Source organism: Arachis stenosperma, chromosome 7 (genome assembly GCF_014773155.1).
Source record: "Arachis stenosperma cultivar V10309 chromosome 7, arast.V10309.gnm1.PFL2, whole genome shotgun sequence".
NCBI lineage: Eukaryota > Viridiplantae > Streptophyta > Magnoliopsida > Fabales > Fabaceae > Arachis > Arachis stenosperma.
Genome location: NC_080383.1, coordinates 55289879 through 55310734, shown reverse-complemented (window position 1 = coordinate 55310734; position 20856 = coordinate 55289879).

Here is a 20856-nt window from a genome sequence, read left to right as displayed (position 1 = left end):
AAACACTTATAAATGTATCCAGATTCCAGACTAGTCTGAATCAAGTTAAAGTTTCTGTTGGTTTAAAATTGGTTAGGTGATTAATATTAGTTAGGTAGGGTATGGTCTAAAGGTCATAAGTTGTGGAGGTGGAGGCCAAGTTTAAAGGCTGCTTTTCAGAAAAATACCAAAGAAACTTTGAAATTCTTGGATTGGCCTCTTCCGCTTTAATGATTTCATTTCTTGAAGATTTCAACCTTACCACTAACTCACCATGAAGTAGAGTTCAAACTAGCTTATAGAGCGAGATCGATATGCATAAATTAATGTGTTAAGAATTTAAATGAGTATATTTTTAGTCAAAAGAACTATCTTTTTCATATTATTATTTAGAGAAATTATATGATATTTTATATTAGTCAATTTTTACCTTTAATTATTTATGAAAAGTTAAATTAGAATAAAAAGATACTCTTTTTTTCTTATACCTCTTATTAATTTGAATTATTATTTAAGGCTTGGGGTAGAATGAGGATAATAGCAGTCACTCATAAAGTGTTTTAAGTGTAGAGTTGCATGCCTTTTGTTTCCCATTGTGTGTGACTTGGGAAGGCAACAAATGGGACTGTGACCTAAAAGGGACAGGACAAGAATGCCATACTGATAAAACATTGTCCCCTAAAGTGGGGTACCCCAATTATGAGTATGCACGAGGGAAGTACACTTTACATTATAGCTGCTCAATGAGACTCCTAGCCGTTTCCAACAAGAAATTGTTGATTGTATTATTGTGTGCATAATTTATCATGACCGAACAGATAATCGACAGGGTTAGAGGATTAATTGTTGAATTGATTAATTTGATTATAATTAAATAATTTTATAAAATTATATTCTATTTTTTACATATAAAATTATGTTTTATTTTTTAAATAAATTTTGTTTATTTGATTTTCATATTTAATTAATTATTATTTTTTTATTTTAATATTTCATTAAGTAGTTTATTCCTGTTATGTAAATATTTATTTGTAATGATATAATCATAAAAAGAGAAAATACGTTATAAGAATAAAGAGTTGTATTTTTAAATTTTTAAATATTTAAGAAAATTTAATACTATTTTAATAATTGTATCTAATCTAAAAAAATGGTTAATTTGAGAGAAAATAAGTATAAAACTAAAACTAAATTAGATAAATATAAAATAATTTAACTAAAGATGTTATATAGTATATATTAATTAACATATAATTTAATTGGTTTCTATTTTTTGTTTTTTACTTTCAGTTTTTATAGTATTTTCTTATTTTAAAATTTTGTTAATTTTTTTTAATTATTTACAAAATTTTCTTTAAGCTTCTTGGCTTTGGGCAGTTGATTTTTGCTTTGACCCCAAATTAATTTCTTGGCTGTTGATGAACCATTGAGCACTTTTGACTTCACAACCTTCATAGTTTCTCGAACGGTTCTTAGGACACAGAGATTTTTTTTACTGTTTCTCATTGAAGCACAAATAGAAAAATTACCTTTTTGTGATTCTCTATTCACAGAGATCTTTTCTTTGGTTGTAGCCCATTTTTTCTATTTCTTTTTGCTTGAGAATATAAATAAGTTTTTCGTTTTTCTCCTTGCCCTAACTCCAAAAGTTTTCTTTCTTTTTAAATAGCAACGAACTATTAATCTTATAGCAGCAGTAGGAGACAAATACTAAGCATTAGAATCCTCATCTTCAGTGTCCAAGATTTCTTTCTCTTGCTCAGACAACACTTAATTCTCATATAGTGAGTCAAGGTACTTTAGAAGTACTTCAACTCTGTCTTAAGAGATTGGGCCCAAGGACCCTTTTAGCGAACCAGGAATATAGTTAACAAAGAGGTATGTAAGTTGCTCCTTTCTTCAGGCTTGGCGAGGGTGTATAACCGCATGGATAAGCTCACACTAACCCGTCAATTTGAGATCCAATTTGGGATTTTCCTTGGGAGGTATTTTCTCATTTTAGAAGGCAAGTCTCCGAGACTGTTAGCTGGAGTAGACCATCTGTTTGGTCACATTAACAAACTCCTGAAGCACATCTTTAACTATCCCATTGATCAAGTATTTGTTAGAGCTAGAGGTGCCAACAACTGAATAAGGAGAGAGGCTTTCATCTTTAGTTTCTTCCATAACCGGATCCTTAGTGTCCTTAGAGCTTTTTTCTTTGGTTGACTTCACTCACCACCACCCTTAAGTGATGAAATTTTGTTCTCTACAACCTCATTGCTTAGTTTAACAGAAAAGTGCTCAAAGACACAAGTTAAAAATATTCTGTATGGGAGTGAGACACTTTTATATATCACTTGTAACATAGTCAATCATGTGACGCATCATGAGGTATGCAAGTAAGATATAGGAGCAAGATTGAGAATAGCATAAAGAACTAAGGTGTCGCAGATGGTGACCCTTTAATAAGATCCACTTTGAGGCGGAATAATGTGGGTTATGATGCGGTGAAACTGGGTTCTAACAGGACCTAAAGCTCTATAAGTGGGTGTCGTTCCATCCATGAGAGAGAAATTTTTACATATGTTAGTCAAAGCATCCTTATGTGATATGACCATATTATTGTACTATTTACCAGATACAAAGGCTTTAACCCCTATATCTTCATAATCAAGAGCATTACTAAGGGATTCTTTGTTTAAAAGGATTTGACGGTCTTTAACATATGAGTGAATGTCTCCATCATGATACAACATGTTTGCATAAAATTTCCTAACCAATCTAGGATACATAGGCTTTCGAATTTGAAGATATTTTTCCATTTTAATAGATGAAAATTGTCTTTAAAATCTATACCCTTATAAGCTAGGGCATCCAAGTCAGCGACATAGGATGGACACAGAGTTACGGTTGAAAATGACCTCTTTGTAAAACTCAAAGTTCATGCATGAAGAAAATCTAAGAGAATCATTGTGAGAATGTGAATAGTTTTCAAAGTAAGATTTAAAATCAAGAGAGTCAAGATTAGGAGATCCTGTGACAGATTGAAGGACAAGTCTTTTAGTACCTTTGGAGGGATGACCAGATGGGACAGAGCGTCCAGAAGGATGAGAGGATGAGCGAGGAGGAGGAGACGATGGGTGTTCCTCATCAGTCATTGGACGTTTTTGCTTTCCCACTTTCTCCGTAGAAGGACTAGCCTCTTGTGGTGCAGATGAGGGCCTTGGATTGGTAGTGTGAGTGAATATGTATGTGAGTGTGAGACTGAGACCTAGGAGGAGCGTTACGAGGAGGGTGATAAGAACCTGTGCCTCTATGAGTAGCCACTTTTTTTCTCATTATGAAGAAGAAAAAAAATATAAGGAGGAGAGAGAATATGACGGTGTGGAGTAGTGGGAAGAAGAGAAGTTTTTTATTGAAAAACCGCCGTAAATGCAAAAGAAACTTCCTTAAAAATTTAAACTCATAAAACGAGATTCAAGGGATTTTTAAAAAATCTAAAGAAATCAGCATTGAAGTGACTAGTCATGATGATTTGCAGAATTACAGAAGTCACTGGCGTAGATTCTAGGCCGCGTTTTAACCCAATTTTCGGCCCAGAAACACAGATTAGAGCCAGGGAACATGCAGAGACAAAGGAGAACAATTCATTCCGCATAAGTTTTAGTTTTAGATCTAATTTTACTTCTCCTCTAGGTTTCTCTTTACATTAATAGTTTTAGGATTTGAAGAATTTGGCTTTGGTTATTGAGAAGAGTCTACCTCCGAAACTGGTCATTCTAGTTTGTTTACCTACTTTTTATTTACTCTTCCATATTCTTAATTTGTCCAAAGTTGACATTGGATTATTTTTAGAGTTCATTAATACAAGACTATTTTTATTTTTAATTGATCTCTTTGATTATTGTTTATCATGTCTCTTTTTATTTCCCCTTTTAATTTTGTGAAGTCTACATTTATGATAATGGAGTAGTTTTCCAACTTGATTGGGAGTTGATTAAAAGGAGAACCTTGAGTTGGAATACTCAAGAGTTCAATTGTAATTGGTTCGTTGTTGGTTGGCTTGTTAGTCACTAACTCTAATCCTTCCGAAGGGAGAGAATTAGGACTTGTGAATAGAAGTTGACTTTTAACTTGACTTTCCTTCATTTATTGAGGGTTAACTTAGTAGAAACAACTACTAATTATTAATTGATTTTGAGAAAATTCCAACAAGGATAGACTTTCTAATTAATCTTCTCCCGGTCAAGATTTTTATTTAAATTACATAAATTCTCTGATTTAATTTCCTGTTTATCAAACTCAAAAACCATTTTGGAAAACTTCTGATTAATAAAATAGCACATCTCTTTGCAACTCGTTGGGAGACGACCTGGGACTCATACTCCCAGTATTTTGATTCTAATTTTGTGACAACTCTTTTCTAAATTGACAAGTGGATTTTTGCTGGTTAAGAGCTATACTTACAACGCCATTTTTCTTAATAATTCTTAATCTGTTAATTTCTGCCACGTCAGTGCCCCTTTGAAAGTCATTCTGTAACAGGAAAGAACTAAGCCTCTCATATCAAGCTCTTGGAGCTTGTCTCAAACCATAGAGAGCTTTTGAAAGTTTAAAAACATAGTTTGGAAACTCATTATTTTCAAAATCAGGGAGTTGAGCTACGTATACTTCTCTATCAATAAAGCCATTCAAAAAGGCACACTTAACATCCATTTGAAAGAGTTTCAATCTTTTATGGGCAGCACAGGTGATGAGCGGATAATTTATACGCTTTTTGGCATTGTTTTTAGGTAGTTTTTAGTAAGTTCAAGCTACTTTTAGGGATGTTTTCATTAGTTTTTATGTTAAATTCACATTTCTGGACTTTACTATGAGTTTGTGTGTTTTTCTGTAATTTTAGGTAATTTCTGGCTGAAATTGAGGGACTTGAGCAAAACTCTGAAAAAGGCTGACAAAAGGACTGCTGATGCTGTTGGAATCTGACCTCCCTGCACTCGAAATGAATTTTCTGGAGCTACAAAACTCCAAATGGCACGCTCTCAATGGCGTTGGAAAGTAGACATCCAGAGCTTTTCAGCAATATATAATGGTCTATACTTTATTCGGAAATTGACGACGTAAATTGGCGTTGAACCCCAAGTACATGCTGCTGTCTGGAGTTAAACGCCAGAAACACGTCATGATCCGGAGTTGAACGCCCAAAACACGTTATAACTTGGAGTTCAACTCCAAGAAAAGCCTCAGCTCGTGGATAGATCAAGCTCAGCCCAAGCATACACCAAGTGGGCCCCGGAAGTGGATTTATGCATCAATTACTTACTCATGTAAACCCTAGTAGCTAGTCTAGTATAAATAGGATAATTTACTGTTGTATTAGACATCTTTTGACAGTTTGATCTTTTGACAATTTAATCTTTTAACTGTTTAGTCTTTGATCATTCGGTCTTTTGATCATTCAGGGGCTTGGCCATTCGGCCATGCCTGAACCTTTCACTTATGTATTTTCAACGGTGGAGTTTCTGCACACCATAGATTAAGGGTGTGGAGCTCTGCTGTACCTCAAGTTTCAATACAATCACTATTATTTTCTATTCAATTCTCTTTTATTCTTATTCCAAGATATACGTTAAACTTCAACTTGATGAATGTGATGATCCGTGACACTCATCATCATTCTCACCCATGAACGCACGTGACTGACAACCACTTCAGTTCTACTTTAGGTCGGGCGCATATCTCTTAGATTCTCCAACAGAATCTTCGTGGTATAAGCTAGATAGATGGCGGAATTCATGGGGATCCGGAAAGTTTAACCTTGTCTGTGGTATTCCGAGTAGGATCCCGGGAATCCGAAAAGTCTAACCTTGTCTGTGGTATTCCGAGTAGGATTCCGGTATTGAATGACTGTGACGAGCTTCAAACTCCTGAAGGCTGGGCGTGATGACAAACGCAAAAGAATCAAGGGATTCTACTCCAACCTGATTGAGAACTGACAGATGATTAGCCGTGCTGTGACAGAGCATTTGGACCATTTTCACTGAGAGGATGGGATGTAGCTATCAACAAGGGTGATGCCTCCAGACGATTGGCCGTGCAGTGACAGCGCATAGGACCATTTTCCCGAGAGGATTAAAAGTAGCCATTGATGATGGTGATGCCCTACATACAGCTTGCCATGGAAAGGAGTAAGAAGGATTGGATGAATGTAATAAGAAAGTAGAGATTCGAGAGGATTCTAGCATCTCCACACGCCTATCTGAAATTCCCACCATTAATTTACATAAGTATTTCTATCCTATTTTATTTTCCGTTTATTATTAATTTTTGAACTCATCATAAACCATTTAATCTGCCTAACTGAGATTTACAAGGTGACCATAGCTTGCTTCATACCAACAATCTCTGTGGGATCGACCCTTACTCACGTAAGGTATTACTTGGATGACCCAGTACACTTGCTGGTTAAGTTGAACAGAGTTGTGTCCACACATAGCCAAGAGCCATAATAATGATTCCATACAATAACAAAGAGTACTACATTGATGTGATCACAATTTCGTCCACCAAGTTTTTGGCGCCGTTGCCGGGGATTGTTCGAGTATAGACAACTGACGGTTCATCTTGTTGCTCAGATTAGGTAATTTTCTTTTCAAAAACTTTTCAAAAATCTTTTTCAAAATTTTCTTTTCTTTTTCGTTTTTCCAAATATATTTTCGAAAAAAATTAATAAAAATCCAAAAAAAAAATCATAAAATCATAAAAACCAAAAATATTTTGGGTTTCTTGTTTGAGTCTTGAGTCAATTTTTAAGTTTGGTGTCAATTGCATGCTTTAAAAATTTTTCTTGCATTTTTCGAAAATTCCATACATTCATAGTGTTCTTCATGATCTTCAAGTTGTTCTTGACAAGTCTTCTTGTTTGATCTTGATGATTTCTTATTTTGTGTTGTTTGTTGTTTTTCATATGCATTTTTTGTTTGTTAGAGTCCATGCATTAAAGATTTCTAAGTTTGGTGTCTTGCATGCTTTCTTTGCATCAAAAATTTTTCAAAAATATGTTCTTGATGTTCAACATGATCTTCAAAGTGTTCTTGGTGTTCATCTTGACATTCATAATGTTCTTGCATGCATTAAGTGTTTTGATCCAAAATTTTCATATTTTGGGTCATGTTTCTGTTTTTTTCTCTCATAATTAAAAAAATTCAAAAATAAAAATATATCTTTTCCTTTTTTCTCTCCAAATTTTCGAAATTTTGGGTTGACTTGGTCAAAAATTTTTAAAATTAGTTGTTTCTTACAAGTCAAGTCAAATTTTCAAAAATTTAAAAATCTTATCTTTTCAAAATCTTTTTCAAAAATCATATCTTTTCCAATTTTTCCTCTTTTTCGAAAATTTCAAAAAAATCTTTTTCAAAATATTTTCAAAACCTTTTTCTTATCTTTATATCAAATTTTCGAAAATTAACTAACAAAAAAAATGTGATTGATTCAAAAATTTGAAGTTTGTTACTTTCTTGTTAAGAAAGGTTCAATCTTTAAGTTCTAGAATCTTATCTTGGAGTTTCTTGTTAGTGAAGTAAGTAATTTTAAATTTTTGAATGAAATCTTTTTATCTTTTATCTTATCTTTTTCAAAATTTTATCTTTTTCACAAAATTGATTTTAAAATATCTTATCTAACTTCTTATCTCCTTATCTTTTTAAAATTTGATTTTAATATCTTTTTCAACTAACTATTTGACTTTGTGTTTGTTTTTTATCTTTTTCAAAACCACCTAACTACTTTTCCCTCTCTAATTTTCGAAAATATCTCATCCCTTTTTTCAAAAATTCTTTTTAATTGTTTTAAATTTTAATTTTAATTATATCTTATATTTAATTTTCGAAATACTAATCCCTTTTTTAAAATTATTTTCGAAATTCTCCCTCTCTTTTCTTATTCTATTTAATTATTTACTAACACTTCTCTTCACCTCTCTTCATCTAAAAATCCAAACCCATTCTTCTTCACTCTTCTCCTCTTTCCTTTTCTACTAACATAAAGGAATCTCTATACTATGACATAGAGGATTCCTCTTCTTTTCTTGTTTTCTTCTCTTTCATATGAGCAGGAACAAGGAAAAAGGCACTCTTGTTGAAATTGATCCTGAACTTGAAAGGACTCTGAAGAGAAAACTCAGAGAAGCTAGACTACAACAATCTAAAGGTAACCTTTCAGAAACATTAGAACAAGAGAAGGAGATGACAGCCGAAAATAATAATAATGCAAGGAGAATGCTTGGTGATTTCACAAAACCAACGTCCAAATTTGATGGAAGAAGCATCTCCATTCCTGCCATTGGAGCCAATAATTTTGAGCTTAAGCCTCAACTAGTTGCTTTAATGCAACAGAACTGCAAGTTTTATGGACTTCCATCTGAAGATCCTTATCAATTTTTAACTGAGTTCTTGCAGATCTGTGAGACTGTAAAGACGAATGGAGTTGATCCTGAAGTCTATAGACTCATGCTTTTCCCTTTTGCTGTAAGAGACAGAGCTAGAATATGGTTGGATTCACAACCTAAGGATAGCCTGAACTCCTGGGATAAGCTGGTCACAGCCTTCTTGGACAAATTCTTTCCTCCTCAAAAGCTGAGCAAGCTGAGAGTGGATGTTCAAACCTTCAAACAAAAAGATGGTGAATCCCTCTATGAAGCTTGGGAAAGATACAAGCAGCTGACCAAAAGATGTCCATCTGACATGTTTTCAGAATGGACCATATTAGATATATTCTATTATGGTCTATCTGAATTTTCAAAAATGTCATTGGACCATTCTGCAGGTGGATCTATTCACCTAAAAAAAACGCCTGAAGAGGCTCAAGAACTCATTGACATGGTTGTAAACAACCAATTCATGTACACTTCTGAGAGGAATTCCGTGAATAATGGGATACCTCAGAAGAAAGGAGTTCTTGAAATTGATGCTCTGAATGCCATATTGGCTCAGAACAAAGTGTTGACTCAACAGGTCAACATGATCTCTCAAAATCTGAATAGATGGCAACATGCATCCAACAGTACTAAAGAGGCAGCTTCTGAAGAAGCTTATGATCCTGAGAACCCTGCCATGGCAGAGGTTAATTACATGGGTGAACCTTATGGAAACACCTATAATTCATCATGGAGAAATCATCCAAATTTCTCATGGAAGGATCAACAAAAGCCTCAACAAGGCTTTAACTATGGTGGACGCAACAGGCTGAGCAATAGCAAGCCTTTTCCATCATCTTCTCAGCAACAGACAGAGAATTTTGAACAAAACACTTCTAATTTAGCCAATCTAGTCTCTGATCTGTCAAAAGCCACTTTCAGTTTCATGAGTGAAACAAGATCCTCCATCAAAAATCTGGAGGCATAAGTGGGCCAGCTGAGTAAGAAAGTCATTGAAACTCCTCCCAGTGTTTTCCCAAGCAATACAGAAGAGAATCCAAAAGGAGAGTGCAAGGCCATTGATATAATCAATATGGCCGAATGCACAGGGGAGGAGGAGGACGAAAATCCTAGTGAGGAAGACCTCCTGGGACGTCCCTCAAGCAAAAAGGAGTTTCCTATTAAGGATCCAAATGAATCTGAGGCTCATATAGAGACCATAGAGATTCCATTAAATCTCCTTCTGCCATTCATGAGCTCTGAAGACTATTCTTCCTCTGAAGAGGATGAAGATGTGACTGGAGAGCAAGTTGCTCAATATTTAGGAGCTATCATGAAGCTGAATGCCAAGTTGTTTGGTAATGAGACTTGAAAAAGTGAACCTTCCTTGCTCATTAGTGAACTGGATATATAGATTCAGCAAATTCTACCTCAAAAGAAACAAGGTCCTGGCAAGTTTTTGATACCTTGTACCATAGGCACCATGACCTTTGCAAAAGCTCTGTGTGATCTGGGGTCAGGGATAAATCTTATGCCACTCTTTGTAATGGAGAAGCTCGGGATCATTGAGGTACAACCTGCCTTGTTCTCATTACAATTGGCAGACAGGTCAATGAGACAAGCTTATGGAATAGTGGAGGACGTGTTAGCAAAGGTTGAAGGCCTTTACATCCCTGCTGATTTCATAATCTTAGACACTAGGAAGGAAGAGGATGAATGTATCATCCTTGGAAGACCTTTCCTAGCTACAACAGGAGCTGTGATAGATGTCAACAGAGGTGAATTAGTTCTTCAATTGAATGGGGACTACCTTGTGTTTAAAGCACATGGCCATCCCTCTGTGACAAAAGAGAGTAAGCATGAAGAGCTTCTCTCAGTTCAGAGTCAAGAAGAGCCTCCACAGTCAAACTCTAAGTTTGGTGTTGGGAGGCCACAACCAAACTCTAAGTTTGGTGTTAAGACCCCATATCCAAACTCTAAGTTTGGTGTTGGGACTATACAATATTGACCTGATCACCTTGTGGCTCCATGAGAGCCCACTGTCAAGCTATTGACATTAAAGAAGCGCTTGTTGGGAGGCAACCCAATTTTATTTATCTAATTTTTATTTTATGTTATTTTATTTTTATTTTGTGTTTTATTAGGTATATGATCATGTGGAGTCACGAAAAAAATATAAAAATTAAAAACAGAACCAAAAACAGCAAAAGAAAAATCACACCCTGGAGGAAGCACAGACTGGCGTTCAACGCCAGTAAGAAGCATCTAGCTGGCGTTCAACGCCAGAACAGAGCATGAATCTGGCGCTGAACGCCAGAAACAAGCAACATTCTGGCGTTTGAACGCCAGAAATGTGCCTAGAGGAAAAGCTGGCGCTGAACGCCAGTAACAAGCATGAAACTGGCGTTCAACGCCAGAAACATGTTACATCTGGGCGTTGAACGCCCAGAACGTGCACCACTCGGTGTTTAAACGCCAGAATGGTATGCAACGGCATTTTACATGCCTATTTGGTGCAGGGATGGAATTCCTTGACACCTCAGGATCTGTGGACCCCACAGGATCACCTCAGGATCTGTGGACCCCACAGGATCACCTCAGGATCTGTGGACCCCACAGGATCCCCACCTAACATATTCCCACCTTACCTCCTAATCCTATTTTACTCTTCCCAATAAACACTCCTTCCCAAAACCCTTCACCAATCACCTCAATCTCTCTTCCCAATTACCCTCTTCACCATTCACATCCATCCACTCTTCCCCATAAACCCCACCTACCTTCCAAATTCAAATTTTCTTTCCCACCCAATCCCACCCTATATGGCCGAACCTTCACTCTCCCCTCTCCCTATATATACCCCTCCATTCTACTTCATTTTCACACAACACTACTCCCTCTTTTATACCTTGGCCGAATCCATCTCCTCTCACTCTCCTCCATTTTCTTCTTCTTCTTCTTCTCTTCTTTCTTCTATTGCTCGAGGACGAGCAATATTTTAAGTTTGGTGTGGTAAAAGCATAAGCTTTTTGTTTTTCCATTACCATCAATGGCACCTAAGGCCGGAGAATCCTTTAGAAGAGGAAAAGGGAAGACAAAAGCTTCTACCTCCGAGTCATGGGAGATGGAAGGATTCATCTCCAAAAGCCATCAAGACCACTTCTATGATGTTGTGGCAAAGAAGAAGGTGATCCCTGAGGTCCCTTTCAAGCTCAAGAAAAATAAGTATCCGGAGATCCGACATGAGATCCGAAGAAGAGGTTGGGAAGTCCTAACCAACCCCATGCAAAAAGTCAGAATCTTAATGGTTCAAGAGTTCTATGCCAATGCATGGATCACTAGGAACCATGATCAAAGTATGAACCTGAACCCAAAGAATTATCTCACAAAATACTTAGATTTTAGTCCGGAGAATGTGAGATTGGCGTTCCACTTGCCCATGATGCAAGAAGATGTACGCCCCTACACTAGAAGGGTCAACTTTAATCAAAGGTTGGACCAAGTCCTAATGGACATATGTGTGGATGGAGCTCAATGGAAGAGAGACTCCAAAGGCAAGCCAGTCCAACTAAGAAGATTGGACCTCAAGCCTGTGGCTAGAGGATGGTTGGAGTTCATTCAACGCTCCATCATTCCCACTAGCAACCGATCTGAAGTTACTGTGGATCGGGCCATCATGATTCATAGCATCATGATTGGAAAGAAAGTAGAAGTTCATGAAGTCATCTCCAATGAATTCTACAAAATAGCCGAAAAGCCCTCCACCATGGCAAGGCTAGCTTTTCCTCACCTTATTTGCCATCTATGTTACTCAGCTGGAGTTATCATAGAAGGAGACATCTTCATTGAAGAGGATAAGCCCATCACCAATAAGAGGATGGAGCAAGCAAGAGAGAGCCTCCACGGTTCTCAAGAGATGCATGAGGAAGCTCATCATCAAGAAATCCCTGAGATACCTCAAGGGATGCACTTTCCTCCCAACAACTATTGGGAACAACTCAACACTTCCTTAGAAGATTTGAGCCACAATGTGGAACAATTAAGGGTGGAACATCATGAGCACTCCATCATTCTCCATGAAATAAGAGAAGATCAAAGAGCAATGAGGGAGGAGCAACAAAGGCAAGGAAGGGACATAGAAGAGCTTAAGGACATTGTTGGTCCTTCAAGAAGAAGACGCCACTAAGGTGGATTCATTCCTTGTTCTTAATTCTTTCTGTTTTTTGGTTTCTATGTTGTGTTTATCTATGTTTTGTGTCTCTACTTCATGATCATTAGTAGTTAGTAACTATGTCTTAAAGTTATGAATAATTCCATTAATCCTTCACCTCTCTTAAATGAAATATATTTTAATTCAAAAGAACAAGAAGTACATGAATTTCGAACTTATCCTTGAATTTAATTTAATTATATTGATGTGGTGACAATACTTTTTGTTTTCTGAATGAATGCTTGAACAGTGCATATTTTTTATCTTGCTGTTTATGAATGTTAAAACTGTTGGCTCTTGAAAGAATGATGAACAAAGAGAAATGTTATTGATGATCTGAAAAATCATGAAATTGATTCTTGAAGCAAGAAAAAGCAGTGAAAAACAAAAGCTTGTAAAAAAATGGCGAAAAAAATATATATAGAAAGAAAAAGAAAAAGCAAGCAGAAAAAGCCAATAGCCCTTAAAACCAAAAGGCAAGGGTAAAAAGGATCCAAAGCAAAAAGAGTGTGCTTAAGAGCTCTGGACACCACTAACGGGGGACTCTAGCAAAGCTGAGTCACAATCTGAAAAGGTTCACCCAGTTATGTGTCTGTGGCATTTATGTATCCGGTGGTAATACTGGAAAACAAAGTGCTTAGGGCCACGGCCAAAACTCACAAGTAGCTGTGTTCAAGAATCAACATGCTTAACTAGGAAAGTCAATAACACTATCTGAACTCTGAGTTCCTAGAGACGCCAATCACTCTAAACTTCAAAGGAAAAAGTGAGATGCCAAAACTGTTCAGAAGCAAAAAGCTACAAGTCCTGCTCATCTAAATTAGAATTAATAATCATTGATATTTTGGAATTTATAGTACATTCTCTTCTTTTTATCCTAATTGATTTTCAGTTGCTTGGGGATAAGCAACAATTTAAGTTTGGTGTTGTGATGAACGGATAATTTATACGCTTTTTGGCATTGTTTTTAGGTAGTTTTTAGTAAGTTCAAGCTACTTTTAGGGATGTTTTCATTAGTTTTTATGTTAAATTCACATTTCTGGACTTTACTATGAGTTTGTGTGTTTTTCTGTAATTTCAGGTAATTTCTGGCTGAAATTGAGGGACTTGAGCAAAACTCTGAAAAAGGCTGACAAAAGGACTGCTGATGCTGTTGGAATCTGACCTCCCTGCACTCGAAATGGATTTTCTGGAGCTACAGAACTCCAAATGGCGCGCTCTCAACGGCGTTGGAAAGTAGACATCCAGAGCTTTCCAGAAATATATAATAGTCCATACTTTATTCGGAAATTGACGACGTAAATTGGCGTTGAACGCCAAGTACATGCTGCTGTCTGGAGTTAAACGCCAGAAACACGTCATGATCCGGAGTTGAACGCCCAAAACACGTTATAACTTGGAGTTCAACTCCAAGAAAAGCCTCAGCTCGTGGATAGATCAAGCTCAGCCCAAGCATACACCAAGTGGGCCCCGAAAGTGGATTTATGCATCAATTACTTACTCATGTAAACCCTAGTAGCTAGTCTAGTATAAATAAGATAATTTACTATTGTATTAGACATCTTTTGATAGTTTGATCTTTTGACAATTTAATCTTTTGACTGTTTAGTCTTTGATCATTCGGTCTTTTGATCATTCAGGGGCCTGCCCATTCGGCCATGCCTGAACCTTTCACTTATGTATTTTCAACGGTGGAGTTTCTGCACACCATAGATTAAGGGTGTGGAGCTCTGCTGTACCTCAAGTTTCAATACAATCACTATTATTTTCTATTCAATTCTATTTTATTCTTATTCCAAGATATATATTGCACTTCAACTTGATGAATGTGATGATCCGTGACACTCATCATCATTCTCACCCATGAACGCACGTGACTGACAACCACTTCAGTTCTACTTTAGGCCGGGCGCATATCACTTAGATTCCCCCAACAGAATCTTCGTGGTATAAGCTAGATAGATGGCGGCATTCATGGGGATCCGGAAAGTCTAACCTTGTCTGTGGTATTCCGAGTAGGATCCCGGGAATCCGGAAAGTCTAACCTTGTCTGTGGTATTCCGAGTAGGATTCCGGTATTGAATGACTGTGACGAGCTTCAAACTCCTGAAGGCTGGGCGTGATGACAAACGCAAAAGAATCAAGGGATTCTACTCCAACCTGATTGAGAACCGACAGATGATTAGCCGTGCTGTGACAGAGCATTTGGACCATTTTCACTGAGAGGATGGGATGTAGCTATCAACAAGGGTGATGCCTCCAGACGATTAGCCGTGCAGTGACAGCGCATAGGACCATTTTCCCGAGAGGATTAAAAGTAGCCATTGATGATGGTGATGCCCTACATATAGCTTGCCATGGAAAGGAGTAAGAAGGATTGGATGAATGTAATAAGAAAGTAGAGATTCGAGAGGATTCTAGCATCTCCACAAGCCTATCTGAAATTCCCACCATTAATTTACATAAGTATTTCTATCCTATTTTATTTTCCGTTTATTATTAATTTTTGAACTCATCATAAACCATTTAATCTGCCTAACTGAGATTTACAAGGTGACCATAGCTTGCTTTATACCAACAATCTCTGTGGGATCGACCCTTACTCACGTAAGGTATTACTTGGATGACCCAGTACACTTGCTGGTTAAGTTGAACGGAGTTGTGTCCACACATAGCCAAGAGCCATAATAATGATTCCATACAATAACAAAGAGTACTACATTGATGTGATCACAATTTCGTCCACCAACAGGCAAGCAATAATCAAAGTCAATTCTTTCTTCTTGATCATACCCTTGTGCAATTAAGCTAGCTTTATTTCATACAACACTACCATCCTCACCCAATTTGTTTCTAAAGATTCATTTGGTGCCAGTTACCTTCTTACCATTTGGGTACAAAACTAGAGCCCAAACCTCATTCTTTTCAAATTAGACCAGCTCTTCTTCCATTGCTTTAACCCACGATGCATCTTTAAGTTCTTCCTTCACATTTTAGGTTCCATTTGAGATAAGAGAGCAAAGTTGTTGAGTTTGGTTCTCTTTCTACTTGAGGATCTAGTGGTGACTGATAAACCCATATTTTATGGTTTATCTTGTGCTTAATTGAGTGGATTTTATCAGCTCTTTACCCACTTATTCATACAATTCGCATGTTTTACATTTTCCTTCCTGATTTTGTGCTATGATTGAAAACATGCTTCTTTGATCTTATATTTGCTTATTATTAATCCTCTCTTATTACCATTAGATGTCTTGATATGTGCGTTAAGTGTTTTTAGTGACTCATTGAGATGGATCTCCAATGATGAATTCATGTGGATAGTTCTTCAAGAACTTCCATTCTTTGAGCCTTTGTGAAAAAATTTTAGTTTGATCTTTATTTTGTTCCACGGTGTTCACATTCCAGAATCTCCAGTTTCTATGGGAAACAAAATTGAACTGTCTCTTGAATTTTGATTAGCAGAGCCAGAGCTAACATTTTCAACAGCGGGAATCGATCTATCATTTCCATGATCCTTTTGTGAATTTGATTCATCTACAGTTCCTGTATCATCATCTACAACAACACTTAGAATGGTGTTAGTATCACAAAATGAGACATGTATAGACTCCTCTATGGTTCGATGTTCTTTGAGATAAACTCTATATACTTTACTAATGGTTGAGTAACCAACAAAGATACCCTCATATGATTTTGGATCAAAATTTCCAAGATTGTCTTTAGTATTCGATACAAGACATTTGCATCCAAAATATGAAGATACTTAAGATTGAGATGTGTTCCTTTCCAAAGCTCACAAGGTGTTTTTTTTAAAACTTTTCTAATGATGGTTCTATTCAAAATATAACAAGCTATGTTTACAGCTTCTGCCCAAAGAAATTTTGGAACCTCATTTTTGCAAAGCATTGTCCTAGCCATTTCTTAGAAAATTCTATTTCTCCTTTCAACAACCCCATTTTGTTGGGGGAGGGGGGGTTCTAAGACATGAGAAATTATGAGAGATTCCAAATTCATTACAAAAAGTTTCAAAATCTTGATTTTCAAACTCTTTTTCATGATCAGTTCTTATGCAAACAATTTTCAAATCCTTTTCATTTTAGATCTTTTTGCAAAGAGTTGAAAAAGCAATGAAAGCATCATTTTTATGAGTTAAGAAAAGAACCCATCCATATCTAGAATAGTCATCAACCACTATTAAACCATAATGTTTGCCTCCTAAGCTTTGAGTCCTAGTAGGACCAAAAAGATCAATGAGTAGCATTTCCAATGGCCTTTTGGTGGAGATGTCATCCTTGTGCTTAAAAGAATATTTAGTTTGTATTCCCAATTGACAAGCATCACAGGTGATGTTTTTATCGAATTTTATGCTAGGAAGACCTCTAACCAAATTTTTCTTTACAAGTTAAAAAATTTAAAACATGCTTGCTGGTGCAAATTTCAAATCATAAACTAACCGGCAAGTGTCACTGGGTCATACCAAGTAATACCTCAGGTGAGTGAGGGTCGATCCCACAAGGATTGATAGACCAAGAAACAATAATTGAGTGATTCACTTAGTCAGACAAGCAGAAAATAGTATTTTGGGTTCAAAAGTATTAAATAGAAATTTAAGAATTAAGAAAGCAATTAGCAATTTGGTTGTGAGAAGTATGTGAGAAAATAGTTAAGGTTTCAGAGATATTTATTTTTCCGAATTAGTAGTCTTTCCTAAATACCTTAATCATGCAAGATTCAATTTATGGCAAACTTTATTTGACTAAACCCTAATTCCTTAGTGATTTAATCTTCTTTAACCTAATGAACCACCAATTCCTTGGCAACTTAATGTAGATTAAAGTGTTAGGTTCAATTCTAGTTTATTAGCCACATAAACCCTAATTACCCAAATATAAGATGATTATATGTCGCGTATCACGTTAAGTCCAGAAAATTAGAGATTTAAGAGGAGTTAATTTCAAGCTGTTATTCAAGTGAGTTAACTTTTCTAAGAATCAACAAGAATTCATGTAAAAAAAGAACTATCTTCCAATATACTCAAATTCATAAGATGCAGAACGAAAGTAGTCCTTGAATATAAATCAATACATTGATTGAAAGTATAACGATAATAATATTAATCCATAGAATAAACAGAGCTCCTAACCTTACCAATGGGGGTTTAGTTGCTCATGGAGAAAATAAACCCTAGCAGAAAAAGTGTGTAAAGTGCGGAAGAGGAGAGGAAGCCGCTAGGTCAATATTTCTTCTTCTTTTATATCTAACCCTAATAAATGTAAAATATAATTTCTAAACCTAAAAATATATTTTCTTTATTCAAAACTAATCTTAAAAACTAAATTAAATCAAAAGATTTGGTGAAGATCACGCGGAAACCTTCTCTTTTAGCATATTGGTGCCAAACTTGAGACTAGTGGCGTTTGGCACCATGTATGCAGCGAATACGCACACATTCCCAGGCTTCTGGAACCAAACTTGAGGAATGTGGCGCCAAACTTGAGGATGTGGCATTTGGTGCCACATTGACCGAATCAAATTGTGAGTTTCTTGTGATCATGGCACCAAACTTGAATGTGTGAATTTTGGTGGCATTTGGCACCATGGTGCCAGAGAAAAAGTATAAACTATTATATATTGTTGGAAAGCTCTAGAAGTTGGTTTTCTAATCTCACTAAAACTGTGTCAATTGGATCTCTATAGCTCAAGTTATGTTCATTGGAGTGTGAGGAGATCAGGGTTGACAACATTCACAAATTCTCTTTGCACTTTGCCAAACTCGCTTGGATGCCACTTGTAATAAATCAAATCATAAAATAACTCAAAGTAGCATTGATGGTGGTTTAAAAAACCTAAATCTTGATTTAATTCAACTAATTCAGATGCAAATCACTAGGAAAAGATAAGAAAGATGCTCACGCATTACAACACCAAACTTGAATTGTTGCTTGTCCTCAAGTGACTGAAAATAGTATAAACCTGAGATGTGAATTTGTTTGAGAGTTGAGTTTTCAATTAAGCTCCTGTCTATCTTCTGAGTAGGGTTAAAACACTGTGACCATGAATGGTTTCAGTATCTCATTATCCTTTGAAGCTTAGGAATGCTAATGTCATTTAGAACTAGAATTCGGATAATATTATGAATTCTATTGCTTTTTAACTTTGGATTAATCCTTGAACACGGCATTTTCTTGTCTTTTCTTTGGTGCTTTGCACCTTGAGCCTAGCTATGACTTTAAATATTTTGTCTCAAGGTTTATTTGACACAGAAACACTACAAGCACTTAACCGGGGGACTCTTTGAGTTCGAATCTTTTCTATTGAATTGTCCCAATCAGTGGTGCTCAGAGCGTTTGGCATACTCTTTATTGCACTTGGCTTTGACTCTAAGTGCACTGTCTCAAGAGTTTCTTGACACAGTCACACCACAAGCATATAGCTAGGAAATCAACTCTTTTGTGCTTTTGATCATTCTTAACCATCCTAGTCATTGATGGTCAGAGCCTTGGGCCTTGCTATTTATTTATTTTCTTTTTCTTTTTATTTTTTGCTGTTTATTTTACTTTAAGGATTAATTTCCTATTTAATTTAAAGAATTCATAATAGTTCACTAAATTCTTGTTCCTTAGGCATTAACATCCTTTGATCCAAATTCAACTATGTAATGTTCATATCATGCATTTAAAGTCACAGCTAAACACCAACATATCTAAGCATAAAAGACTACTCTTAAACATAAACTCAATTTCTCATGCAATACATCACTTCTTTTCTCTTTCTCTTTAGATTCAAGTTCAGTGAGCAGTACATGAGACATCTTTTCAAATTAAAAAAAAACAACTGAATTAAACTAAAAACCTAAGAACTAAAAATACTTGAGATCATGCAACAGATAAGTCAAAGTAACAGAAAATAGGAACATAACATAATAAGAGCGGAAGGGAAATACAAAGTGAAAAAGGAACTAAACCACCTTAGTTATCCTGGTGGCCATCTCACTCTTCAGGCTATGCTCCTTGATGAAGGGATATTTTATACGCTTTTTGGCATCATTTTCATATAGTTTTTAGTATGTTTTATTTAGTTTTTATTTAGTTTTTATAGGTTTTAGTGTTAAATTCACATTTTTTGATTCTACTATGAGTTTTTGTATTTTTGTACAATTTCATATATTTTCTGGCTGAAATTGAGGAGTTGGAGCAGAAGTCTGATTCAGAGAGAGAAAGCATTGCAAATGCTGTCCGTATCTGACCTACCTGCACTCGGAAGAGCTTTTATTGAGCTACAGAAGTCCAAATGGAGCTTTCTTAATGACGATGGAAAGCTTACTTCTAGAGCTTTCCAGAAATATATAATAGTCCATACTTTGCTTCGAATTAGAAGGCCCAAAACTGGCATCCAACGCCAGCTTCCTGCCCCTTTCCAGGCGTTCAGCGCTCAAAGAGCAGAGCCCAGCGTCCAAACGCCCAGAGAGGCCCCCTAGCCAATGTTCAACGCCCTAGGAGCCTCATAGCACGTGGATCGCATCAAAGCTCAGCCCAAACACTCACCAAGTGGGCTCCAGAAGTATATTTTAGCACTAAATAGACTGTTTTACCCTTAATAGTCATTTGTTTAGTATTTAAGGGATTAGATTTATGTAATTCAGACCTTTTTCGACCATTTTGCAGACCATACATGTTTTTACTTTGTATTTTACATCAGTATGAGTTTTTAAACCTCTTAGGTTGAGGAGTGGAGCCCTGCTGAGTCCTATGGATTAATAAAAGTATTACTGTTTTTTCTTCGATCCGTGTTTGATTTATCTCTAAGATGTATACTCGCTCTTCAACATGGTGAATAGGATAATCAGTGACAATCAGCTCTGTTCATCATACTGAGATGAACGTGCTTGACAAACACCCGCATCTACTTGGGTTCGTGTGAATATGTGACTGGAAAGCATGAACCAACAACTATGTTTATACATCTCTCAGACGACTAATCCACGACTTCGTTGGGGACTTCTCGAGACACCAGCTCAGCCAATTTTTAGGGAGATTAGGGTCTCCGTGGTGTAGGCTAGAATCCAAAGAACCAGCATTCTCTGATCTGGAACATTCGACCTTGTCTGTGGCGTTTTGAGTAGGATCGCCAGGAGAATGAACTGCTAAGAGCTTCACCCTTCGTCAGATTGGATGACCACGGCCAATGGCGTTCAATCTGTAGCAGAGGAGATCAATGACCACGGCCCATGGCTTTGATCACATACAGCCTGTCATAGAAGAGATCACTC